The sequence below is a fragment of the Python bivittatus genome, unplaced genomic scaffold, assembly GCF_059951505.1.
Source record: "Python bivittatus isolate LINGU-HERP-01145 unplaced genomic scaffold, Pbiv_v1 ctg000480_np1212, whole genome shotgun sequence".
Lineage (NCBI taxonomy): Eukaryota > Metazoa > Chordata > Lepidosauria > Squamata > Pythonidae > Python > Python bivittatus.
Window position 1 is genome coordinate 103255705 of NW_028277075.1, and position 27543 is coordinate 103283247.

A 27543-nucleotide genomic window follows, 5' to 3' on the forward strand; every position below is an offset into this window, starting at 1 on the left:
CAGAGTGCGCTACTCACATGCTGTGTGTGATAATAAAATATGTATGTAAAGCATACATTTGTATTGAGAAGAGCTGTCAGGCCTTGGGAAAATGGGCTGTCAGGTAGTTAGGCTGTGAGAGTCCACGTGGCACCATCCATGTGAAATGTGATTTCCCAATCTAGCTTTTGCAAAGTATTTTGCTGGCCCCAAATATTTAAGGATACAGTACCTGTTATTTTTGGCATCCACAACCGCAAGGCTGACCTCCCATGTCAAGGGCAAGTGGACAGCGATGAAATATGTTGACAATTGTTCCAATGCATGGAAATAATGGAGGATATAAAAAAGAAAACACTTCTTTAAAGGACAGCAAATGTGAGGTGGAATGAACATCTGGGTAAGGACACAATCAGAACATTTTCTCTATATTAGGGGATCTGCTCAAGGCGATGACAGAGCTGGAATCACAGCCTAGAGATGGAAGAAGAAACTAAGGCTGTCAAAATAGCAACGAGCGCTGGAAACATGCTTTGCTGAACTCAAAGGTAAGCCAAACAAATTCAGACATGTTAAATTATATTTAAAACAATTCATGTGTCTACATCAGCAAGGTTAGATTTCTCCTCCCCTCTAGGAAAGATGGGCACCCACTGCTTTCCATTCAGAGAGCATTTTGTGTAAGAAAGCATCTTAGACTTTTGCAGGGAGCCTCTCCTCTACTACTCTTCAACCAGTTGGACTAGTTGGCCATTCAACAGGCTCAGCCTGGAATGTTTGCTCTAAGAAATTTCTTCACGAGAAGGCCTAGATGTGGATGGGACTGGGCTACATAAATATCTAAATAAATAAATGAACAGCTCTATAGCTAATCTCATAGACAATCTTTATATCATTGTTTCCCCCATTTTTCTTTCAGAAATATGGTTAATTGGGGGGAAGAGAAAGAGACTGCCCCAAATAATACTGAAATGTCTGCCCCAAATAATACTGTCATCAAATGTCACAACTGTCCAAATTAAACAAATTAACACCTGTCCTATTGTTCTGATCCACCTCTCACCATGCTCATACTTTCTTCTCTTAATCTCTATCTCTTCATATTTCAGAACTACTGTTTAAGTTTGCAAAAAATTGAAACTTAATTATTCTTAGCATTACACTAGATTTTGGAGCCCACTTCTAGCCATGATCACAAACTATGATTGGAAGCAAGCTATGATTAGCAGTCCCATCAATATATGTAAAGAGATTTCAAGATGGGGTAAGATGGCAATTTCCCTGGGTTCCATGCACGGAGGGGAGTCCCACTGAAAATGTGATTCAGTATTTGAAATGATTAAACGGATCACTGCTTTTCATTCAGGGTAATAAAAGTACCCTAAATCTCCAGACTTATTTCAATATTTGAAGTTTCTTTACCTTCTCCCACGTACTGGGTCACTGACATCAGTGGAGAAAAAATTTACATGGATAAGGCATACAGTAAGAACTGATCAATTCGTGTGAAAAATCAACTAAATGTTTAGATAAATACCATAGACAGGTTTAATTAAGTTAGTGGTAGAGCCTCTGCGTTGCCTTTTCTTATATTGATTTTCCCCAAACCTTGCAAGATCTACAGAGAACTATTTTCATGCTGCGCAGACTAGACCGCAGTGGTTTATCACCATGCAGGAAAGAAAAGCATTTGGCCTGCATTCTTGAAGTTCCACACAGATTTATGAGAGAGTGCCATCAATTACAAGGTCTGTGACATTCGTTAGGACTAACGTTTTGAGTTGGGTGATCTCAGAAGAGGGATCACCATGGAACTCGAAAAGTTGTCTTCTCAATAGACAGTTGTGCTTGTGTCGGCAATGAATCACAAGAAGAGGAGATTCAGGGACGCCTGTGAAATTACTGGAGAGATTGTTTTGAAGGACATGAGCCGGTATATATCTTAACAGGCTTAAGAGGCACAGTTCTGATGGTTTGGGGTCTAAGCAAACTCCTGATGTCTTTCTCTCTCTCTTGCTTCCAGTGATTTAATTTCAAAACACTCTCAGCAAAAGACAAAACAACCCTTGTGCTGTTTCCCAGTCCCTTCATGCTGTGCCGTTAAATGAAGTGAAGGGGGAATTAATGCATAGAAGGAATTTATTTAAGAACTCTAAAATGAAAAAAAAAAATCCCTAAGTTTTGTTTTTAACAGTGACACTGATAAAATTAATGTGGTACAAACCCAACATATAATTTTTTTAAAAACAGAAACATATTATTCCATATATTTAGAAAGAGATTTTTTAAATAGAGCTGAGAATTGTTTTTCTTCTTTCCTTTGTTGGAAAATTGTTATTTCTGTTTATAAATATACAACCATCATTGCTTCAGTTTGACCCTATGATAATTTTATTCCATGTAAAAAATGTAATATTTGTCAAATGTAGTGAAAGCCACCCTGAAAAATATTTAGTTGGTGGGTAGGACAATGTACATGCATTTGTATATGCGTATGAGTGTGTATGAGTGTGTGTGTGAGGGTAAAAATTTAAAGCATTTCAAAACAAAACCATGGACAGGAGAAATAAACATAGGTTACATTTTTATGTAGCATATATATTCACATACTGATACATAAAATAGATTATATAAGATTCTGTATATAGAGACAAAGATAAAGATAGAGATACAAGTAGAGGTAGGTATGTTCTTCAGTCTCTTTGATACTTTCAGCATATGAAGTTTGGTTTCTATTTTCTATAATTGAGCTTCTAGCCAATATATCTGGAAATGATGGAAATAAGACCAGATTGCAGCACATCTAGATGGTATTAGCATGAGGAAGGCTGTTATAACTGGTATGTGTTGTTCTGACTAATCTCAATCCAACTTCATTGATTGCTTTAATGGCAAAAGTTCCATACTGTACCTTTATTTGCCATGTTAGAGAATATGTGAGAAAAAGACCAAAATTGCAGTTAGAAAGAAGATTGCTACTCTTTGTTTGTGGCCACAGATGAAAATGTAACCAAGGGATGGATGGGAGGAACTGAAGAGGAGACACATGAGTAGATCCAAGAATGACCACAATTCTACTGAGTGCAGCCTACAGTGGAAAAAGAATAAAGGTGAAGATTTACTTTTTGTCATTCTCACTATTATCAGAGATGCTTGGCTCAGCTTACAATCAATTGGATAAGCACTGAGTTCCTCAATTAGATGATTGTGATGGTGGGCAAATTCATCCTCAAAATTCTCCATTACAGAATTTTTGTAAGGAAAATATTGGTTGCATATTATACATTCAATTCTGCGTTAAACTGAAAAGAGTAGAAAATTGTAGATGTAAAACTGTAGAGAGATGGCCAGTGCATTGCTTAAACCATAGGTCAGTTAGATGGTAGCTCCCTCAAATTAGAATTAAATTAATAATAAAGTAAATAATTAAAATTGTTAAAATAATTTTAAGTATTGCATGTGACTTTGATGATCTTGCCTGAGATCTAACCAGATTTTGACATTTCCATATAGGATATCTGAAGAACTTTGGGCAAGATTGTCAGAATGTTGTCACCCCTGATTTACTGGACAATTAATGGGCCTTATGGGGCTTAGGAACATAAAAAACTGTTCTGTGTCAGGTAAAACTCAGAATAAGTTAAGTAAAAGTTTAAGTTTAGATCACTGATTATTTAGCATGGCTACTGTATCTGGAATACAAATATGTAAATGATTGCTTGATAGCAGCAGGAAGTTGTAGTTTTCTGAATCTCTTTGCTGCTGTCTAGTGGCCATCCACATTTTTGCAACTCGTAAGTGGTAGCCCTGCCCTCTAGCCCCAAACAGTTGACAATGAATGAAGTGGCTGTTCTGGATTTCACAACAGATTTTTTTCTAGTCCTCCTTGGCAATTCCAAGGATTGATCCTGGGCCTTGTGTATGCAAAACATATGCTGTATCAATGTGCTACAGCATTCCAACTCCAGAACAGCCAGTAATATTTTGGGATCCAGTCATAGCTATATGCAGATTTCTTCCTACAGTCATGAATGTAGAAATGGTCTTAGAAGGCAAAAACTTCAAAAACTAATAAAAGATGATTGATTTCAATCATGACTAGGCAGAAGAGCTTTTCTGTTGCATACAGATTATTTCTTTTGGACCCATACTTTTATGGGAGAAGTTTATAATGAATGGAGGGGGCCTGGTCACTGGTGAAGTCAACAGTATTAACTTTGAACCAGTAGGGAACATTCATTACTTTATGTTCATTTGTGTAATTCTGTGCTAAGCAAATCAAGCTGTGGTCTATTTTCCCTGTGGTAATTGGGTGGTGCTAAGTTAATGAAAAGCAAGATAGTGGAAGGTGTTGGAGAATATTAATGATAGCTATGTATTTGCATATACGAAATATTTATGTACTGTGATAGTACTTACATTAATGCACTTTACTGAAATGCATATGAGTTACTATATATAGATTGTTGTTGCTGAACATTGCTAAATAGGGAGAATCTTCAATATATACATTTGCACTGCACATCTGATGTTCAGTCTTGCAAGAGAATTGTCATGAAAGTGAGAATGAAAAAGATAAGATCCCATCAAATAGTTGAACCATTTGATCCAGTACACCGCTGATAAGGGGCAAGTTCCAGAGATCCTAGCCTATATGAGCATAGGTATCTATAGGTAATCGAGATAACAAAGAAATGATAACAATATAGTGATGTCACAACAAAACTCCATCCTTGCCTACTTTCATCTCAACTCAGATGCAAGTACATAAATCATGGGATTTATATTATGATGTCATGACATGTTTTATCCCTTGTCTCCTCTTGTTCCTCCCTACCCCATAGATGCCTAAGGAAGGGTTGCCAGTCTCCCAAGAACTGCTTCCTACTATTATTTTGTGCTTTTGCTTAAGACTTAAAGTTGGAGAAAAGCTGGATTTATACCTTTTAGCATTTGCATCCAAATAAAATGCTATATTTCTACTGCAAAAATTGGTCAGATCCCATTCATACTACACAGATTTTGTATTATATAGTTTCCACTGAACACCTCCAGTGGGCAAGTAGTGCATTTACTTTGAAGGACTGGTCACTGAGGGCATTCTTGACCTAATCTCTGTTTGGAGAAGTCCTGCTGGTGGTAGGGATGAGAAGGGTTGTTTAGGAACCTAAGTTGATTTGTCTGTCCTGGCCACATCAAAAGCAATCCTAGCCATGCTTACATAATCACCTCCAGACTACATTACAGAAATGTACTTTATGTGCAGCTGCCTCTGAAAATAGTTTGGAGGCACAAAATGCAGCTGCCCAGAAATCTGGAACATGCTATGCAAAATTTTGCACCATTTATCCTAGCTGCCTAGATACTTCTGAACCCAGTTCAGTACATTATAATTCACATCCAAGGCTTCTATAAGTGACTGCTCACTCATCACATACTAATATTCACTTCTAAGATATGTTAGACAATCAAGCACACATGATAGGATCTACTCTGTGCAATACCCTTCCTCTGCACTTACGCCTCTTGTTCAGCAGCAATCTTTCAACAAATCTTTGAATTGTAAAGCCTTTCATTTCTGGGCTGCTTTTGACTAACAAGCAAATAAATCCTAAGCACACATGCTTAGGAACAATTGTTTGTTTTACCCTTTCTTTCTCCACAATTAGTGTCAGGGCATAGTGTTGTACTGCGAAATATGCCACTTTGGAAGGGCATGAACATAAAAAGTGGATTATAAATTCTTTAAAACACCTGCTCATTCATCAAAAATGGCTTGCAGTCATTCAACATTTTCTGTTCCATTACACTGAATGCTATTTATTTACTTATTCATGGTTTGCAATCATTCTCTACAATGTAAGTGCCCCTTCAAGGTATGTTTGAGTTTTCAGAAATTTGAATCTTCAGCAGCATAAAAGTTAATGAAATAAAAATTCAACTAAAGCCATCTTATATCTCCTTAACATTGAGCAGCAACAACTGAAAGAATGTAGATCTGGCCTTGGGAATGATTAAACCATTTGCTGGGGGGGGGGGGGGGGGCTTTAAAAAAAATTACTCAGTCCTGAGACAGAAGGAAGTGTGAGAAAAAACCCTCAGCATTACCCTGCCTTGATTTTATTTGGCATAAGATGGGGTAGAAAGAAACTCTAACAGAAACTCTTTCAAGATTCTGTTGTTCTAATGTATAACAATAAAGAGCATTCCCAGAATCCCCACTAGGTCTGTTTCTTGACCTGACCTATCTCAAAGAGCTGACAACAACTAAAGCTTAAATAGTAATTAACAAAAATAATAGCAATGCTGACTAAAATAAACATGTTTTTCAGATGCATTCTTTTTAATGAGTGCTGGTCTTCAGAAAACATTTTTTTCTTCTGTATGTTAGAAAAAGAATTCATAAAAATACATTATTTGGGGGAACCAGGCTTGGAAAAAGTACTCCTACCAGAAAAAGTTAAGGTATATTTAGAGAAACATTTTTTTTTAAATGTATTTCAATTTTCTTGCTGAGTTCTTTTCTTTTCTTCTCTTTTTCTGTCAACCTCACAATCTGAAGCAGAGATGCCCTGAATAAATTTCCTACTAGTAAAATGAAAGATTCACCTATTCCATATTATTCTGAACCTTTGAAATGCTGTTCCAGGGTTAGGTAACTATTTCCCTCATCTCTTTCCTAATTAGCTGAGATATTTTGCTATTTAGACAGTGCTTCTAATGTTATTATAGGACAAATTTGTCTTTGCTAGTATTAAGTTGTCATTTTGCTTTTCTTTTGTTTTTTATTGCTGTAAATTTAGATGAGCTAAAAAGAACTAAATTTGTTTAACTTCTGAAGCTTCCTAATAAAGTTTACTTTTGTTGTCAGTGAAAAAACCTGTACAAGATAAATAAACTCAACGTACAAATTCAGCCCTCTGCAACTCCTATATCTTTATGGTATTCCTTGCTGAGACTGCAAAACATGAGAGAGAGAGAAAGAGAGAGAGAGAGGGGCAAGGAGGGAGGGAAGGAAAATGGAAGGGAGATCAATTAATTACAGTGATCCCAAATCTAATAACTAATTCTGCAGTAAAAATGAAGTGATGAGGTTCATTTCCTCCTTTAAACAAACAATGCATGTTCATTAATTTTTCAGAACACAAATAATGTTATTTGTGAGCAAAATGCATCGAAGGGCAATCTTCCTTTTAAATGGCTTTCCCAGGACCGAATAATTGAAGAAATCTTCCCAAGAGAGAAGAGGATATCCCCGTTGTTCAAATCACTTAAACCATGCTTGATAAAACACCTTCCTGCCAACGTTGCTGCACTAGCAAGGAGAACGGCATTGGCATGACATAACAAGCCAGTTCCTCCTCTTTTGTAAGCCTGCTTTTTTCTTTAGGACTGTGCTGCTTTACGCAGGCCTTTATTTCATCCTGCAAAAGGGGGACGGTGAGCCTTTGATTTGCCGAATCTGTACATGCACACAGACACACACACCCGCTTCCACACAAGCATATGAAAAGGTCCACCATTCCAAACTGCTGACATCTCTCACAATCACTGCGAAGGAGAAGCAATCCAGTCCCACTTCCATTCTACGGTGGTTTCCTAGGTAACGAGCACAGAGCCACCGAAATGGACTTTAGGAGAGTGGAAAGGCAGGAAGGGGCAACTATTCCACTTTTCGCCCCCCCCCGCCTTCCTTTCCATGGTTGTATTTTAAGTTCAGAGATAATCAACCTTAGCCAGAGGAGGAGGGGAAAGCTTTAGCATGGTTGTGTAAAGGGAAAGAACAACACAGCTTAGATACTTCTCATGCAGTTGGCTTGCCCTTCATTTGTTGGGGGTCAGCATCTTTTCCCTGGAAGGAGAGGCCGCAAAGACCATCGCTTGGCCCAGGGAGACGGCCAGGGAGAGTGAGCGTGTACTGCACCATCAGGCTGCCCGCTTGTGGGCTACCTGTGGGAAACAGCTTCCTTGCAAGATTAGGTTGTGGATTGTGGGCTCCTAACTGAGGTCTTTGCCTCAAGATTGCATCCCCTTCCTGGATGTTGGGCCTAAGTACAGTGACCCTATTTTTTTGGAAAAAATAAAGGACAATCCTGAAAAAGGGGCAAATCTCAAAGAGGTTCATAAGAATTAAAAAAAATAATAATAATTTTTGCTTTGCAAAGGAAAATTCAGGAGCAAAACCAAGAAAATAAATAATTAAATTAAATAAATCTAAAGGACAGCTTTCTGAAAGAAAGGACTGTCCTTTATAATAAAGGACGTATGGTCACTGTAGCTTAAAGCAATTCTGCCCTGGGACAACAAGGTTGCCTCCAAGAGGGTTTCCACCAACTGGGTGGCTCTCAAGGGGGGGTGCTCCTTTGTTAGCTCTTACCAAGGTCTTTGTGCTGAGGGCATCCTATTCTGATTACTTTATGGATATGTGACCCTCTGGAGAGGGCAGCATGGGCTAGGAACCTGCACTGCTCATTTGTCATGGCTAGTTGTTAAGAGATACTTCCAGAAAATGGGGTAAAGTAGGGCCTGGGAAATGGTCTGGGAATAAACACTGAAGCAATCATTGGCAGGGCAGATACGGGGGGCCGTTGCTGAGGAAGAGGTGCAGACTGATGTCTGGCCTTCTTCTTTGCGGGTTCCACCCTCACTAGAGAAATCAAGATGACCGCAGTGGTAGCTCCTCCAACCAGAAGGTCCTGCTTTTTAATGATAAATCAGTTGCTGCTAAAGCATTTATTATTCAAGATTTCATCTTGGATGAAAGTGCTGACCTGGTGTGTGTCACAAAGACCTGCTGACAGAACACCGGTGTGTTAATCTCTTCCAGATTTTTCTGCCAGGCTGCTCTGCACTACAGCAGGATAGAATTGGAGGGTGGGGAAGTGGAAGGGCCATGGAATTTCATTGTGCTGAACAAATGCTTCATACAGCAGTCTGCCAATTTTGAGCACATGCTGCTAAGGTCAGATGGCCAGAACAGTGTAGAAGTACTGTTACAGAACTGCCCTCTTCACTGCCTAACAGTGTCTGTTCCAGAACTAGTTTGGATGATCTTGGGTGTGGTATTGGACTGACCTTGTCCTGAGGATTGTAATGTCCACACTGAACACTTGCTCAGTGAGGAGTGGTTCAGGACTGAATATTTCCCATGATGGCCATGGACCTATCCTGTTTGGTAGCTGGTCCCATGAATGCAACATGGCCCATGCTGGAGTTTCTAGTCAGTAGAGCTGATGATCTAAAGATGGAAGAGCCCTGTGTGACTCCTTTGTCATGGACATAATATTTCCCAGTCAGTTTTAGATTGATGAATGGTGTTAATCTGGAAGCCTAGTTAAAATGATCCAATTCAGATGCCTGATGGATCCAAATATATCCCTGAATGCTCTTTGGAAACTTTTTTCATGTTGTTTTCAATGAAATCATCTCTAGCTGATTTGTGGAATATGGCTCAGGTGATTGACAATACTGCTTCTAAACACTCTCTTCCCTCTTGTGGAGTCAAATCAGCTCTTTAGTTTATTATGAAGCAGGTAGGATGTAGCTGGAGTGCAAAAGGAGGAATTCACAGGGCAGACCAAACTGTGTAAGAAGTAGAGCCTACCCTACTGTACAGCAAAGGGTGCAGCCAGGAGTACTTAGCTTCCCTGCCTCCATTGCACCATCACAGAACAGGCTGACACCACCATGCTGTGTGGTGTTTTCTCCGCCAAGATGTTGGAAGGAGGAAGACCAAATAATTGGTTGCATGCTATGAATAAGTTGTATAGCTTTTTGTGGATGAAGTCATTCAGAACTGTCTTGGCTTGGATTCCAGAGTTCAGAAAGGTTATATGGATATAACCTCTGCAACTTCCCATTCTGCTATTTTGGATTCTTTGCAACTTGTAGATCTCAAGGATGTAAAGAGAGCACGTGTAGAGATGAGGGATGCATCGTTTGTGTTTGGTCCCTTGAACCTCCTGGTTGCTCAAATCAGCTAGGATGGAAATGGCTTATGGTTAAGGTAGGTGATCAATGCCTCCTTGAAGGAGGTGCCCAGAAAAGGTTGGTTTATTTGTTTTTAAATTTGTTATGGCCACCCACTCCAAAACTATTAAGAACTTTAATGAAGAAATCCTCCCTTATCCTGGATGTACAATTATAAGCCAATCTCAAATGTTCTATTTCTGGGGAAAATGATCAAGAAAGGGGTAGTTTGGCAGTTTCAGGTACACCTGAATGATGTGAATGTTGAAAATCAATTTCAATAAAGCTTTCAGTTGGGATATTGTTTAGATACAGTGTGAATTGCCTTGCGGGATATTCTATGCTGAATACTGGATGGAGGAATGAGGCCTTACTATTTTCCTAGACCTCTTGGTGTCATTGACCATGTGTATCCTTCTGGACTGCCCAGCAATATTGACCCTTGGGGACACATCTTACTGTGCTTCTGGTCCTTCCTGTTTGGCCATGTCCAAAAGATGTTGCTAGGGGAGATCATATGTAGTTATGATTTTAGTGTTCCTTACCATTCAATTCCAAGGAAGCAATCAGTACACTTGAAGTTCAGTAATGGGCAGATGAGAAAGAACGAGCTGAAATTCAATCCAGACAAGCCCAAAATAAAATAGGAAGCTGCTAAATAAGAAGCTGGATCCAAGTACCAACATTCAACCTGCTTTGGGTGGGGTTGCATCCCCTCTCCCCAAAAGATTCAGTTTGTAGGCTGGGAGTGCTCCTTGATCCTCAGCTGTGATTGGTTCCACAGCTGAGGGTTATAGTGAAGAGAACCTTCACAAAATTACGTCTGGTACATGAACCAGATTGCTTCCAGAGCCAGATTTGGTAAAGCTTATCATCCTGTCTCAGCCATAGCAATAAGCTTCTCATTGCTACAGTGCTTGAAAAGCATCTTAGGGAAGTATCCGGAAGGTGAAACTGGCACAAAATGTGGTAGTTGAGCTGTCAACTAGTAGAAGACACAGGGATCATATGATAGCTGCACTAAAATATCTGTACTACCTGCCAATTGCTTACTGTGTAGTATTTAAGTTATTGTTACTGACCTTTAATGCCTTAATACCTTAGGACTCCACTATGTAAGGATCAGCGTCTCCAAATCTGTCTGTTAGAAGTCCTTTTGAAGTTGTCCCCACAGTCAGACACTCATCTTTCCTGCAAAATTTCAGATTTTTGTTTTGGATTTGTGTTTTATTAGTTATGAATAATAACAGAACAGAGAAACTAGAATGCAATTCAATTAAATAAATAAAGTAAGCAAGGAAGTAAGTAGGCCAGGACCAGGGCATCTACAGAAATGCAGCCATTAAATAGGCTATACACAGTCCAAGTAGCCATTAACTAAGGAGCTAAGTAGCCCCATCTCCAGATGACTTGATATTTGCATATTGTATTTATGAATCAGCTGTATGCTTTCAGTTTGAATGTTGCTAAACTGTATTTCTCCTTTGCAAATGAGCATAATTTCTAGGCACTACAAATGTTTGGAAACGTTTTATCCCTGATTCACTTTAAAGTTAATTCTGCTTACTGATGCGATTCTACCTGTGAGTTATGAGAGTGGACTAAAGGTAGACTTGTCACCAAATTCCAACTGCTGATAGAATATAAGGTCTAGCAAGATAATATGGTTACTGAAGAATCTTGGGCCTTTTGTCATCAGCATAACTGCAGTTTAAGGAGAACAAATTGAAATAATTGATAGGATGATGAGAAAGCAGTGGGGGAGTAGACAGTACAGTCAAATCATATGCTTCCATGGGTGTTGTTCCATAGGTGTTTGCTAGTGAAAACGTTACAGGGTCCCAAAACTAAACACCAGTGAAGTAAATGGGGAGCCTTAGATGATGCCACAGCCTTACTCTTTTGGATTCTGGGGATAAGGCTAGGGACTCCAAGAAGGAAATGAAGTATGGTATTGCCCTTAGCATTGTTCCTGGATGAACTGATCAATCCCAGATGTTCCAATTCATGATGAGTTTCATATTGACAAACCCATGTTCCCATTGAAGCCCAAGGGCTCTATTTAAGAAGTCCAAGAGTCCTTCACAAAGCCACTGATGGATGCCAATTAAGACACTAACTACAAGTTCCCCTAGGTGGTAGTAGGGCAAGAAGTTTGAGCTCTCAGATCAGAGAGCTTGTTGTATTTGTATGAAGGGAAAAGAATGAGGCAGAAAAAATGGGCACAGAGAAGAGGAAAAAGAGGAAAGGGAAGCAAAGAATCTGGTAGTATGAAGCCATATTCAAAATATGACTCCTGAACACCTTCCATTTTTTTTTCCTAAGCCCTCCAAGCTATACCAAATGAGAAAACAGTTCTCTGTTTAATCATATTATAGGGACTGTGCACTTACACCTCTCTTTTGGAAAGCTGGAACCACACATACTGATGCCAGGTCTCTTGAAGTGTGTGTGTGTGTGGGGGGGGGGGAACTAAGTGGTTATTGTGTTTTAAGGAAGGTTCTGTCCATGTAGGTCCAGTTGCTAGCATATGTGAACATGGGGGTGAAGTTTACTTTATGGTAAAACTTGTGCATCATTCATTGGGTACGTGCCTCACTATGTTTAATGGTTGTGTAATTTTTATCTTCAAAGAATTAAAAGACAGCAAGAGGTACATATACCAAACCTACATGTCCTAATTTTTGTACATTTATGCATGCACATGCTACATCACAAACCAAAGCAATGCACTTTCTGGCTGCTGCTTCTCTCCAGCCTGGCTACTGCCTTTTCCTCTTGAAATACAACCATATAAAAGACAGTCACACACTTAAAATCTCTGCACTGTCAGCTGCTGTCTACTTCTCAATGTGTTCCTCAGAATATAAAGAGGCTGGAGGATTCACTGACCATATATATGAGAGCCAGTTTGGTGTAGTGGTTAAAGGTACCAGGCTAGGAACCAGAAGACTATGAGTTCTTGTCCTACCTTAGGCATGAAAGCCAGCTGAGTGGCTTTGGGCCAGTCACTGTCTCTCAGCCCTAGGAAGGAGGTAAGGGCAAGCTACCTCTAAAAATCTTGCCGAGAAAACTGCAGGGGCTTTGCACAGGTAGTCATCATCATTTAAAAAAAAGTGTGTGTGTTTGTGTGTGTGTGTGTGTATACAGAGAGAGAGAGAGAGAGAGAGAGAGAGAGAGAGAGAGAGTGCATGTTGTGCAAGAATTGAAGTTTTTACTCTAATGAAATTCTACTGTTTGGCTCCCAAAGCAATGATTCCTATATTTAGGAATCCAGTGAAGTAGTCCTCCTGGATGCTCTGCCTGCACTCACTCTATATGGATGAATGAATGGAGGCAAGGCATCCACAAAGGAGAACATCATCTTTCTGCAGCCTAGGAAGGCAAGAAGGCCTCTATGGTCATAAGGAAAGAGAATGTGCATAGGCTTCCTCTGGCCAACCAGGGAGCAAGAGCTGCAAATGTGGCAAACAGCTTCTCTCCCTTTTGGTTCTTCTAAGGAGTGCTGGAATCGGTCAGAGAAATGAAAAGGAGTGAAAGGAAAGGGGGACGTTTCCTGGTGTCCCCTACCATAAGGTCTGATAGACTTGGGGCATATCTACCCTGCAACCTTAAGCTGCTCCTGTCTTCTGCTTGTGTCATCTTGAGTTTAAGCTGGCATAAGGAAATCATGTCCAGACTGAAGCAAGTTGGCAACAGCTTGCACGGTATTCAGCCCAGTCCTTCTCCTACCATCGCTGCTGTGATCTCCCACCTTTCCCTCCCAGTAAAGGGACTGCCCATTGTTTTCCTTGTGGGCAAGTCTTACTGGACAGGTATACTTTTCTGTGTGTGTATATCGGAGTGTATATATAGGTATACACCCCCCCCCCAAGTTAAGTTAAATTTATATATACAAAGTTATAGCATCAAAACGCACAGCCACTTTTAATAGGAGTGATAGCACTTGTTTATTAGCCACCTCCATTTTAAAGATAGATAGATGGAGAGATAGGGATAGGGATAGGGATAGGGACAGAGACAGAGACAGAGATATAGAGAGATTTGCTTCTGCCATGCGGCTTTCTGGCAGTAGAGGGCACTTAGAATATAGTGAAAGCACAAGAAATCTCCTGTAGCAACTTCCCTCAAACAGATGTTCATCTCTACAGGAGATGTGATGCTGTCAAGCCTCCATCTCTATCTTATCTGAAGAATATTAACATTAATGTTTCAAGGCTTTTAGTATTGATTGATTGTTGCTATTTCAATATCTCACACTGAATAGCTTTTTTTGTTTTTTTTCTAGCAATATGAAAACAGTTATAATGGTATAAAATTCCAATTCAAATAAATGCTGTTGGAGATGATTTGTCCCTTCCAATCCTTAAAGAAAAGGTAGACACGAGCACCATCCAAACATGTAAATAATTATCTAAAAGAATATAAACACAATTACGAGCAATCGTTAATATATTAATCATTAATTGTTTCCCTTTCACTAATACTGTTTTTTCTCACACTTATTTGCCTTATTAAATTGAAACATGTTCTCCCTTTACTCTCAAATGATTTATAACAATGTACAATGGATCTCCCTTCCCCCAGACCCTGATGAAGACACAAGACAATAAATAGAAGGGCTGTGACATTAGTCAACAATAAGAATGTGCGACAAGCCACCACTGCCTCTAACCTGATGGCACGGTGCATGGGGCTCTACTTCTCTTCCATAGTTCAGAGGCAGCAATCTAGTCCCACATGCCAAAGTCATCAGTTAATTCCATTGATCACATACCAAATTAATCAGTTAATTCACTTCAAGCACAAGCTTGGAAGGGATGAAAGTGTAGCATTTCATTCACAAGTAGCATCCACATACTATCAAGAGTGATTGTAGCAAGACAGATATACATCATTTAGATGTCTCAAGGGGCTCACCAGAATATTCTGAACAAGTCTACAACTTCTGATCACTCTACTGCATGATTAAATCTCTGTTACAGGGTGGAGAGATCAAAAATGGTTCTCCTAGATGTCAGCTGGGTAAGCATTCTCAAAGCCACTTATCCTCCTGTTACGCCTATTGCTAAATTTGGGGAATAAGTAGGTGGGTGGGATTGCCATGCTGAAATGAAACCCAATAAAGATGGAGGAAGTAGAGCTAGGGATTCCCTCTTATAAAGGTGATCATCCCAGCACTGAAATAGTACCTCCACAGGTGTGCAGCTTCACTACGGTGAAGTAATCTCCAGCTCCAGGTGGTTATGCTGCATTTAAAAAATAAAAGAATTGCAATTCATATTCCTAAGCCTTGATCCCAGAATCAGAGAAACAGAGTCTGTAGGCCATCAAGATCTTGAACTGAAGAAAGCTTGTGAATGCATGTGTGTATGTGTGTGTATGTATGCATTGCTGTGATATGGTGGGGTAAAACTCCTATGGAGATGACTTCTATATAATCTATACATTACTGTACTTGTCTCCTCAGGAGTAAGCCCAAAGGCCAAGTTTACATGTCATCCCTATCTATGGCTAACTTAATCATGATTTACTCAACTAATTTTCTGACTTTGCACAATACACAGCCACTCTGTCTCACCCCCATCTGCTTCACAGTGTTGTGGGGAAAAATGGGGGACAAAGTGTTTTCATGGAGGGAAGGTAGGATATGAACTTTACTAATAAATAAATGATAGATCATTGAATAAATAAAATTTAGCCTATCATGCTGTATACTGTCACAGGTAGAGGAATATAGGTAGTGGAATACAAATTAAAATATATAATATTAATAATCAAAATGCTAGAACTGGGGTAAACAATAACAATTCTCTAAACATTTACCCCAGACAGTAAAAAACCTCCATGGACACTTGCCTCTGAATGTTCTGGAAAGCCTTGGCTTTAAGATGCGAAAGACCAAGTCTGATGCTAGGCTAGGCTCCACGTGCTCAGCTACATAATTACAATGATTGCAACAGCTGGCTGATCTTGTCTGGGCTAGGAAGCTAAGCAGGTCTGGGCCTCATTAGACGAGGAGTGTAGGCTAGGCTAGAAAGCTGGAAAAAAAATATCAGAAGAAGGCAATGGAAAGCTACTTCCATACTGTTGCCAAGAAAACTTCCATGGCTGCGTCCATGGAGCTGCTGAGCTCCAAGAGACTTTACCACTATGATTTAAAAGATCCCGTTTCCTGCTGCTAATGCAAAGGAAGGGGTGGGGTTGGCTGTTTTTGCTCATTTGAATTTTGGGTGGGATGTTATAGATGGGAACAGCAATGGCTTGTCTCCCAGATGCCTCCTACTTCTACTCTCATTTTTGTTTTCTGTCTGCAGACCAAAATTCAGCCCTTTTGCTGCCAAATGTTAGTTATGTTATTTTGCCCTATATGGCACCTAAAGTGGGAATGGGAGTTGTTTTCCTCCAAGAGGTCTTCCCTTACTATTTCCAGTTTTATATTTTTTTGGGGGGGGGGGGCAACTAAAATTTTTTAAAAGTGCACCACCACCATTTGGTCATTTTGCTGCTGAGTTTCAGAGGAAGACTGTAGGATGTTGGTAGACTGCAAATGAAGGCCTTGGCAGGGAATCCCATGTAGTTTGTAAGCTGCAGGTTACCCACCTCAGTTTTAGATTTTTCTGAATTACAGCCCTCATGTTGTAAGTTAATACTCCAATGTAGATGATCCAACAGTATATTACAAAAAAAGTGCAAACAATTAGCTCCTAGTATTTCCAAATATTTCTCAATACAGCCAGACCCCCCCCCCGCAAGTTTAATTTTAATTAAAATTATAAACATTAAAGTGTTGTAAAAATTATATGTACTGGAGGTTATGTGTACATAGGATTGTTAATTTTGCACTGAATCTTTAACCTGGGATTGTTCAAACTGAAATATTTAACATTCAATTGAATTTAATTTCATTATTGACATGTAGATTAAATATTAAATTCTGTATTAATAAGACTTACCCATAAGAGTCCACAGCATCACTTCATAGCTTGATTTTGTCTGCTAAATAATAAAGGCATAATTTATTTACAGAAAATAAAATTCATTGCTGATTTAACCAAAAGCATATATTTTCCTAAACATAAAGTGTTTGTCCTGTTGAAATTTAGTTCAGTTTTTTAAAAGGAATGCTGGATGTTCAAACTCCATTTCTTTTGCTAAACCTCTGTTGTTGTTGTTGTTTTTATCACCTAATGCCAGGGTAACAAATTAAAACAATAAATGAAAAAGTGCATCCTGCTTTATTCATCAGCTACATCTATGCCTTTTATGAGTAATCTGCAGTTGTTGTAAACTTTACTAATACACCCATACTTGTGAATTGTAGTGATACTGGAATGGTTTCTGTGACAGCTGATCTCCATCTCTTTCAGGGCAGGAGTGGGTGGGAAGCAGGCCACAAAATTATAATAGAAAGAAAGGATTTTAATGTGAGAACCTCAAAATCACCATGACCCCAAGTTCTGTTGGGAGGCCGGAAAGACCAGTAAATCCTTTAAGAGGCCTGTTGATCCCTAGGGTGACTAGTTGCCACCTTTCACTTAGAAGGTCTCTGTCTCAATAGGGGAGACAGACTTCTCAGCAGACCATATCTGGGCAATTTCTGTTTAATGAGATTTGACTACAGTTAATATCATCTCAATTCACACTGATATCATACAGATAATGGTATTATGAAGACATTTGCCCCAGTCAGAAGATGGAACGAGTAGATGTTCACCAAGAAGAATCATATTCTGATTTTTTTAAAAAACAAGCTTGCTTCAAAAGTGATGGAAATTTGATGAGCCTCTGGCTAAGTAGTGTTTTCCAAGGTTTTGTCAAATCTGGTCTTTTTCCCTTTCCCCAGAGTGCATAACATTTGTCCTTTGAGTGTCATACCTGGAGCTGCACTCCAAAAGAATGAAGAGGTGGGAATGGCCAGACCAACACACAAAACTGAGTGGGGATAATTTTATAATTTAAATTTAAATTAATTGAATGAAGTTAAAGGATTACTCCCAAAGCATTTAATAATGCTCCCCTTCAATCTTAGTAAAGCTTTCAATTCAGCAGCAACTTTTTAGTAGGGGCTGGCTCCAAACACTGCTGTGCCCAAGACTTTGGGAGTTGGGTTGTATGTGACCTGTAGAACCTCATGTTGGCTCCTCTGTTTTAGTACAGTCCTGTTTTCTCACATCTTGTATTATTCTGTCTGAAGTATTGAAGAGGGTGATGTGGAATTGCAATCAGACAGATTACAATCATTCCCAATTTATTACAGAATGCTAAGATGTTTATATTTAGTTTCTACAGTTTAGTTTGTAGTCTTAAAATTATTATTTGGAAACGCATTTGACATTATTTGAATTTACTTTCAAGTTAATGTGTTTCAAGATCTCAGACTGTGGAAGGTAGATTATGCTGCATTGTATGAATGACAGAAAAACAATGTGCCATTCATCACTGATGGATATTTAAAAAAGAGAAACACCTCTGTTCCACACCAGAACCTCAGTAATTCTGAAATCACTAGCAGAAAAGTTACTGTAATGAAATTACGACTGACATCAGCATCCATTACATTACCTCTCACCCCCCTTGTTAATTCTGTTCCTTTGCAAGGAATTCTGGCAAGTAAATTCCAGACTTCTGCTGAATTTCTTGGTTTGCAATAGCAATATCACATCTGTCACATTTCAGGGAATGGCACCAAAAGTCCTGTTGAAGAGAATCATTGAAACCTGGAAGAAGTAGAAGTTCTCATTATAGGAGGAATATGAATGGTCTATACCATTTGCCAAGCAAGAAGGAAAAGGAATCATGCAGAATGATTGAACTGAACCCTGTTCTGATTTTTATTAGTAGGAAGAAAGAAGAAAATTACAGGTTTACTCTTGACGCCTTTAACTCAGTGTTCTAATGATGATTCCATTTATAATTGTACTATATTTATTTTAATTGCGGAATCTCGCCTTTCCTTAAAAGTCCAAGGCAGAACTTGTGCCTCCTTTTTTTTTTTTTTAACCTTCTTCTTTTAGTCAGAATTTTTTTGATGCAGCAGCAGATGTTCAAGCAGAAATGATTTCCTCCTGTGCTCTTCCTTGCAACACTTAGATGACTTTGTTAGCTTTCTAAAGAAACACTTGAAGAAGATCCATATGAAATCAGAAGTGTTGGGATCTTGGTGCTCGCTGAGCTTGGTTTTCTTCCTGCAAACATTTCATTACCAAACTAGGTAACCTTCTCTGTGCTTTGACACAAGGAAATTGAATTTGCTGATTTTTTTATGTGTGACAGTTGGTCCTGCCTGGGTTGTGGTATTTGTGTGCCTGTTTCTGATTGACCTACCTGGTTTGGTTGGCTGCATTAATGTTAATTAATCTTAGTTTGTTCCTGCCTATTGTATTGTTCTTCCTTGTTTTGTTCTTGTTGATTGTTGGGTGTATGATCAGGGAGGAAGTGCCCTGGGCTGTTGGTTTCCTTCTTGGGCCTTTGTTTGCTTTTTTAATACTCTGTAGACCAGGTTTAGCTGTATGTTAGTGGCTGATCTATCAGAATGCCAGGCTTGCATGGATTTGGCTTGACCAAAAATGGTTTTAGTTTCCCAGTTGAATTTATGGTTAAATTTGTCTGTTGTGAAATTAAAGAATTTTCATCCTGTCTTCTGATAGCCAACTGGTATTCATTGATGCATTCTGCTAATCTTCTGTCTGTTTGTCCTACATAGTGGCTTTCACAGTCCTTGGATTGTATGTTGTAAATAATAATAATAATAATAATTCAAAAAGTAAATCGCCTCTAAATAGCAAACCGTACCTTATGTAACACCTGAAAATGTGGATTTGAGTCCAAACGTTCTTCACTCCAAATTCAGTGTAACTTCAAGGGATATCAAGCAGTTCCAGATTTCTTTCCCATTTTCATACAGGTAGTCCTTGGGTAACAATGGCAATTGGGACTGGAATTGCCATCACTAAGCAACGTGGTTATAAAGCATGACATCATGTTTTTTTCAAAGCAATGCACATTTTTTTAAAAAACAGGTTATTAGAGGAAAGTCTGTGTGCACGCGCACACACATATGATAATAACATTAAAATGATATAATATAAAAAATGCACTGTATTACAGAAAATTGTTTATGAAAATTATGTAGATAAGGCAAAATAAAAATAAAATAAATCAAAAATAGATATGTTTGGAGAAATATTTACCAAAATCACAGACTTTTTTTTATCATAAACTTTACAAATTTACTGTAAACTTTAAAGTAACTGTCAAGTTCAGCAAGCTTATCTTGGCAGATTTAAAACATAAGAAACCAAGTTGACAAATTCAGTAATAGATAGTTTTTGATCCTAGAGATTCTACGTAGCCATAATGGATAAAACTAATTAATCCTGTGCAAATTTCTCTAATGCCTTTTTAAATCCATCGACTAGCATCACCACGCCTTTTAGAAGGGAACAGTACAGTAATAATGTTGGCTTATTATATAAAGAACCATTGCAAGGTTCAGTTAGTGTATGTCTTCTACATGTTGGGAATGTGATGTAAAAGTGCTGATTATTGGTGTACTACTAGTAGTTTTTCCTCACAGAGAGAGAAAGAGAGAGAGAGAAAGAGAGAGGGAGAGATCATATCCTGTTTATGTCGTAAACAATATTTTCCCCTGATTTTCTGTAGTTTTCATAGAAACCACTTGTGAGATATAGCATGGTTTCTATCCACTGTAAGGAAAATTTCCCAGAGATTTCTGGAATGAACATATAACCCATTAACAAACACACAAGTGAATGACTTTTCTATGACAACAGTACATTTTTGGCAATGTACGTCAAAGGCTTTCTGTTAGCTGTCTATTTCAACTCCTCATTTCAAGCTCTTTTTCTTTAGATAAATGTTGCTTATCACATACTAAGAATCATCCCATAAAAATTATGTCTCAGAAATTGGAATTTACCCCTCATGACCTTCAGTCTTCCTGCTCCCTTCCCACTTTCAGAAAATACACATGGGAGTGGTTTCCATTCAAGAATGCTGCAGTGTTGAATTGAGGAAATTGTGCAAGGCATATTTCATTAAAATAATGCCATAATGTTCTTTATGATGTGCTGAATCTAATATTGGTGGGCCCTTGCCTGGTTTAGCCAATTATTCCCTCTTATTTGACACATTTACATATGCTGTAAAGCATAAACAATTTGTCACCTCTGCTATATGCTGGATCTTCTCATCTTCTCCTTCTCCTTCTCCTTCTCCTTCTCCTTCTCCTTCTCCTTCTCCTTCTCCTTCTCCTTCTCCTTCTCCTTCTCCTTCTCCTTCGCTTATGTGAAACAAGAAAATAAAGTAAATCAGAAACAGCAACATTTTAGCTGCATTCTTCAGTTTTATGGGGGTCATGTCTGAGGGACAGCATGTCCACTTATGCCAGTTATTTTGTGACATGTGGCAATAACTGCTGTGCTCATGTGGGACGTAACATATCACTGAAAGTGAAAAGAAACAAAGCAGTTATTCTTATTCATGCTGAAATGTGTGCTCCTTTTTTGTTATACTGTGAAAATGTTGTGCTAGCAGCAGGAACAAGGAAGTGTCTATATGACAAAGTCAACCAACAGATAAATAATGAAACTGAGTAAATTATAGGATTGAGCTGAAATATGATGGTGTTTCACAATTCTCAATGTATTAATTCCCATGAAGCCACATTTTGTCTTTCTCATCAGTGACTTGAGGAAAGGCTATGAAATGAAGCAAAAAATTAATCCATTTAGAATGAGATTAAAAATGATCATCCCTGCTCTGATTTGGCTTTGCAATATCATTGATATGGGCTACATGGTATTATTAGGAAGTCTATTCACAGAAAACTTTTTTTCCTGATTTGGCTTTGTGATGTCATCACAAACAAATTGGCTCAGTTGGTTCTGTAAGAATATAATTCCGTGTTAGGTTCCGAAAATGAATTGTGTATGTGTTTATGTGGAGTGACTGCATTTAATGAGGAACGACTACTCAAAGAAATAGTTGCAGGCAAGCAGTGAACAGTATATGAAAATACATATGCAAATGGGAAGGTGGTTGAAACATTTTTCTCCCAATAGAACTCACCATTGCCTCTCAGATTCTGATGGGTAAAAATTCAACATAGATGTCTTAAAGCCCATATTGTTTTAAAAGTAATATTTATCCATTTCTAGGATTTTTAAGCAAATACTTTTCTGGAATGCTGCCAAATTAGCATGTTCCATTTATTGTGCAATCGGAGGCTCAATTTTCCACATAATTATGTGATTATTTCCACAATGAAGGCTATAATTGTGCCTTTTCAATATATTTTAGCTATCCTTTAAAAGTCCATCATCATGTGGCATGATCATTTTTGCTTCCAGTGTCTGGAAAAGGTGACCAGAGAGGAATTCTTTGTTGAAAAGGGAAGACTGAACCAATAAACCACATCATGAAAATCTGAGAACACTCCAGGGTAATATAGTGCTAGTATGGAAGTTGTACCTTCTGAAGTAGAATTTCTTCCATTATTTTACTAGGTTAAACTAACAGAAATTCTCATTTTCCTCCCATTTTGTGATGCTGTTTGCTTAAAATTGTACATGCAGGATAGTCTAATCTGGACTGGGACCACTAAGTGCAGGAAGAGGGAACCTAACAATTTCCCCTATCTCTTTTTCCAGTGGATTTAAAACAAAAAGGAAACTAGTATCTCTATGGGGGAAATGGTTGATACAGTTCAGACTACCATCTGCATACAATTAGTTAAATAAAACCAGAAAGTAGAGCAGGATTACACACAGTTTGTATATGATCTAGTTTAGCCTTACCAACTGTGAATGGTCAGTATAGTTATTGCACCATAACTTATACTTTTTGCATGTCATTTCCTACTGCTTATTTTCCCACACTCTCCCCACCATGGAGATTGGCACCTGCCAATTCAGGATGATTTTCCATTCAACTTGGTAAAGTGAGCTCTAATCCCCCAAAGCTGGCATCATAATACACTTAGAAGCCTTTAAGATGCTGCAAGATCCTTGTGTTGATGACAAAAATCACTCAACGCAGCCCCCATACTTCTCCCACCTTTCTTTCTTCACCAGTCCCAGGGCTAACTCTGTCAATCTAATAGGCTTATTAAACAGTCAAACACCATCCATATTGTAAAAATAACACTGGACAAAGCTAACAAATTAAGGCTTCTGTGTATTTTAAAACTAGCTTTGCCATCAAACATCATTGCCTGCTTACCTGCTAACGTTGGAATCAGCAAATTCAGTTCTCCCACCACCCCAAAAAACAAAATTGTGAATTTAATAAAAATGTTCTGCTGATTGTCTTGGATGGTATACACAACCATCCTGACACCATTTCCTCATTCAAAAGGACAGCTCTTGATGGTCGTGGCAACTGTAGAAGTTAGTGTAGAGGAAGATGATCTCTTTCGATAAAGAGATTGCTTACACAGAGACAGGCATCCCTAGTTATGCCACAGGTACTTTGTGTATGATAACCAGTGTCTGGGAAACCTTAGGCTGGATGAAAACTTTCTACTTATACTCAGATACTGTGGCATCTTGATCCATGATATCTTGAGCAGTGTTCCCACACATAATGAAATCCTCTGTCTCTTTACACACCAGACGGTCCCATGGAGTTCAAAGAAACATATGCTAGATGAACTCGATGAACTCCAACATCTTGTCCAACTCTTACATTTTATGATTCTATGAAGTGCCTGTAGCGCCCTATGCCATGTGAATAATTGCAATTGGATTGACACACTCCACTGACACAGTAGAACATCAGAAAGCATTTTCCAGAGGATGCAAGGTGCTTCTAATTTTTCAGGCCACTGAAGTTGATGCACACTTGAAGATACATCTGTAAATCAGTCTGCTTCTTCTTTGTCATTGTCAAAAGCTCTGTGGTATCTTTGGGGTTTGTTTGGAAAGATGGGCATCACCTTTTGGGCCAAAGTCTTATTTAGGCAATCCTTGGTTCTTTAAATAAACTTGAGCTTTAAGAACTGCCAAATGTTCCACATTCACCTTTAGGACACAAAGCCTATGTTTATATCTTTGCCATTGTTGACTGTGCAATAGATTTGTCTCATCTTTTTGCCAGGCTTTTGAACTTGCATCAGCTTTATTTATAGTCCTGGCTAAATTAACGCAGATACAATATTAAAACGAAAGGAAAAAAAACAACAACCCTCATGCAGTTTTGTCTAAAGAGACAGATCCTTTCATCTCACTGTCCTCCCTTCCTTCCTTCCTTCCTTCCTTCCTTCCTTCCTTCCTTCCTTCCTTCCTTCCTTCCTTCCTTCCTTCCTTCCTTCCTTCCTTCCTTCCTTCCTCCCTCCCTCCCTCCCTCCTTCTTTCTTTCTTTCTTTCTTTCTTTCTTTCTTTCTTTCTTTCTTTCTTTCTTTCTTTCTTTCTTTCTTTCCTTCTTTCTTTCCACTGGAAATACATCTAACTACCATGATAGACACCTATGCATCTTCTTTTCCCATTAAGGGGACAGAAATAATATAATAACCTCCTGATTATATACGTAAGCGAAACCTGTTCGGCCTCTCTTGTGATTCGTTTTTAAGAGCAAGTTCCAGTTGGATTGTGCTAATGCAGATATTCATGAATCTCTCCAAACACGATTCACAGCTCTCCAGGGAACTGGTGAAGTATGCATCATTGTTTCAATGAAGTATCTTCATTATAAAACAGGGAGACTATAAAAGGTGAACACCATTTGCCTCCGCTGAATATAATCTCTAGTTTGACTTTCTCTCGCTGTAATGGTTTGGAGCGTGTGCGCATGTATGCATTACCAAATCACACTGAATAAAATGACACAAACCTAAATGAATTATTATACAATGTTATTGTTTCACTTTCAAGGAGAGGGCATTCCATTCCGCTGTATAAGTAAAAGAGGGGGAGTTTGTTTTGTTTTTTAAGGAAAGTACATCTCAAAGTAAATGTGATGGGAAGTAGTCATGGAGCTGTTTGGATTATTTATATTATCTATCTATAGCCATCTATCTATCTATGGGGGGGGGGGAGTAGCCAAAACAGTGTACACGGGCAGTGGTAAGACAATCCCTGCCTTTATGTTTCTATTCCAAAGATATGTCCACAAAGGATGAGGAGGGAGGGGGATATGTGAACCTACATATCTGAGTGCTTTCCAAAATAAGACATGCAGTGTAACTATATACATGATTTCAGTATAACCATCCGTGTTCAAGAGGGTTTATAATGACAACTTAACAAACTGCAGTGTAGCCTAATAAAGTTAGTAAATCATAAGGACAGGCTCAACAGATTTATCAGTTCCATGAATTGGAATCCAAAAGAAAGGAAGGACCTAGCATTTAAATTAGCAATTAGAAGAGAATTAGCTATATTTTCCTCTCTACCTTATCCCTGGCAACCATAAACATATCTAAATATCTAGCAGAATTGTGTGGGTGGAGAAAATCATAAATCTGTAGCAGACATACTCGTAGACCTGGTTGAAGGGCTGTTGGGGTTTCTTTTTCAATCCGTGAAGAATACACAGTATTAGCTTTGCACATGACAAACTAGCCAACTTCGTGAACCCTAGTCACTGCTGTCCCCATGATAAGCTTCTTGGGTTGCTTCCTTTAACTCTGCATGGTGATGGTTGTTTATTTAGTTAATTCGTGAATTAATACCCTGACCTTAGACAGGTTTCTAAGGGAGAGTACAAAAATTAAGATTGCAGTGGAAGAAATTAAATCAATGCCAGTATAACAATAATATTAAAACATCACAATACAAAAGAACAGTATAAAAGCAGCCAGCTGAATTACAAACAGACTTCCAGCAGCATGGAGGCTGAGAAAATAGCAAGTTCTCCGCCTGACATCAAAATGACATAAGGGTAGGCTCTAGGCAAGCTCCCACTGTTGTGGTGCTCCTGTTGTGTCTCAGATGATAGATGCACCAAAGAAGGGCCTCTGTTGAAAATCTTAGTGCACGGGCAAGCACATGTGGAGACAAGGAGTCCTTGAGATACTTCAGTCCCAAGCTGTGAAGGGTTTTTAGGTCAAAGCCAGTATTCTGAACTGCATTAATATAGTTGGAAAAGTACACACCAGCATGTTATCATAATGCCTGGTCCGATAAACAGTCTTGAAACTATATTTTGGACTAACTGCATTTTCTAAGCAGTCTTCAAAGAGGACCCTATCTTTAATACATTACAGTTGTCTAATTAGAGCTCAGTGGAACATTGGTTACTGAGGCCAGCCTAGCTGTCCAGGTGGGGTTAAAAATGACTTATCAGTTTAGTTGATAGAAGGCACTCCATACCACAGAGGCAGCATATCCATCAAACTAGACTAAAGAGCTCAATGAATCTGTAAACACATTTGGAACAGTGTGTGCAACACAGGCACCTAACCCTAACTCTGTTATCTGAACTGAAACATTTCTTGACTCTCATCAAGTCTACCCTCACATCCAGGCATAGAACAGGACTATTAACACCTCTGAGGAATTGCATGAAAAGAAGAAATAGAGCTGGGTTTCTTCATTATTTCCTTTAGATCAGCTACCTGAGGTGGATGGGACAATCCTTTTCTTAAGAAGACTTTACTACTTGGACCTAACTAGACAGATTTCCCCTACTTGATTTAATATATCATCTGCATGTGGATGATCCCTAACACAAACCTCCAGATGATCTCATTCAATTATTTCTAGTAGATGGTAAAAAGAATTTGGAAAAAAGTAGAGCCCTGAGGGCCACTATAGTACAGATGTTAAGGAATCATATACCCTATCACTCTTATGGTAAAGATCATCCTATGCTGAGGACATCCATTCTGGTATATTTCCGATCTACTAGAAAAACAAAAATGCTGTAATTAACAGAGGAAGATAAACAGAAATTATTGCATGAATCACCCAAATCTTCTTTGCACTTCACTGACTGACAAGGGTATTGATCAAACGTCATCAGATTGAAGAATAATCATGTTTGGATTGTCTCATTTCTGGTAGACTACCAATTGTATCAGTTCTGGGGGTGGTGGTTGAATTCACTGATTTTTAAGCAGCTTCTAGAACTTGATGTTTCATTTTAGGGGAGAAATCTGGGTGGGAATCATGAGTTTCGTTTCTTTCTGGGCAACTGTACAGGGGGAAGAACATCTTCTCTTCCAACACAGCTATGATTGATACTTATGCAACCTGTGCATGAAGAAAACAGACAGACAGATGGAATTAACCCCCACCTCCAAACTTTGAACTGATTATGCTTAATCTTAGAGGAAATGATATTGAGCGAGCATCAACCTGAAGTGAGAGGCAGACAATGTCCTTCAGAGAAACATGAGACAGCATACTAAAAGAAGAGTAGCTTGCTTGTAGGCAAGTTTCATCTCACAAAATTAGTCTGAAAGTCAAGGTGAAGTACTGAGGAAGACAGAAGAATTAAATATGATGAGACTAAAAATCCATCTATGCTTTATTCTTTTTTTCTTGTATATATGGTGAATTTCATTATAAATATAAACTTTATTGAAATGTGGTGCATTTTTCCAATTTCAAATTCTAAACTGGATTTGGA

General features: G+C 38.6%; 1 long non-coding RNA gene across 2 annotated transcripts; it reads left to right on the forward strand.

Annotated features, from left to right (window-relative positions):
* The first annotated feature begins 242 nt into the window (after window positions 1-242).
* On the forward strand, window positions 243-27543 carry LOC148215093 (uncharacterized). Of its 2 annotated transcripts, none has more exons than XR_015796921.1 (3): window positions 243-527; window positions 2978-3089; window positions 27114-27543. It is a non-coding gene; the product is annotated as an uncharacterized LOC148215093 (long non-coding RNA). The 2 variants fall into 2 exon arrangements; XR_015796920.1 differs by lacking the exon at window positions 27114-27543 and adding an exon at window positions 4824-5976.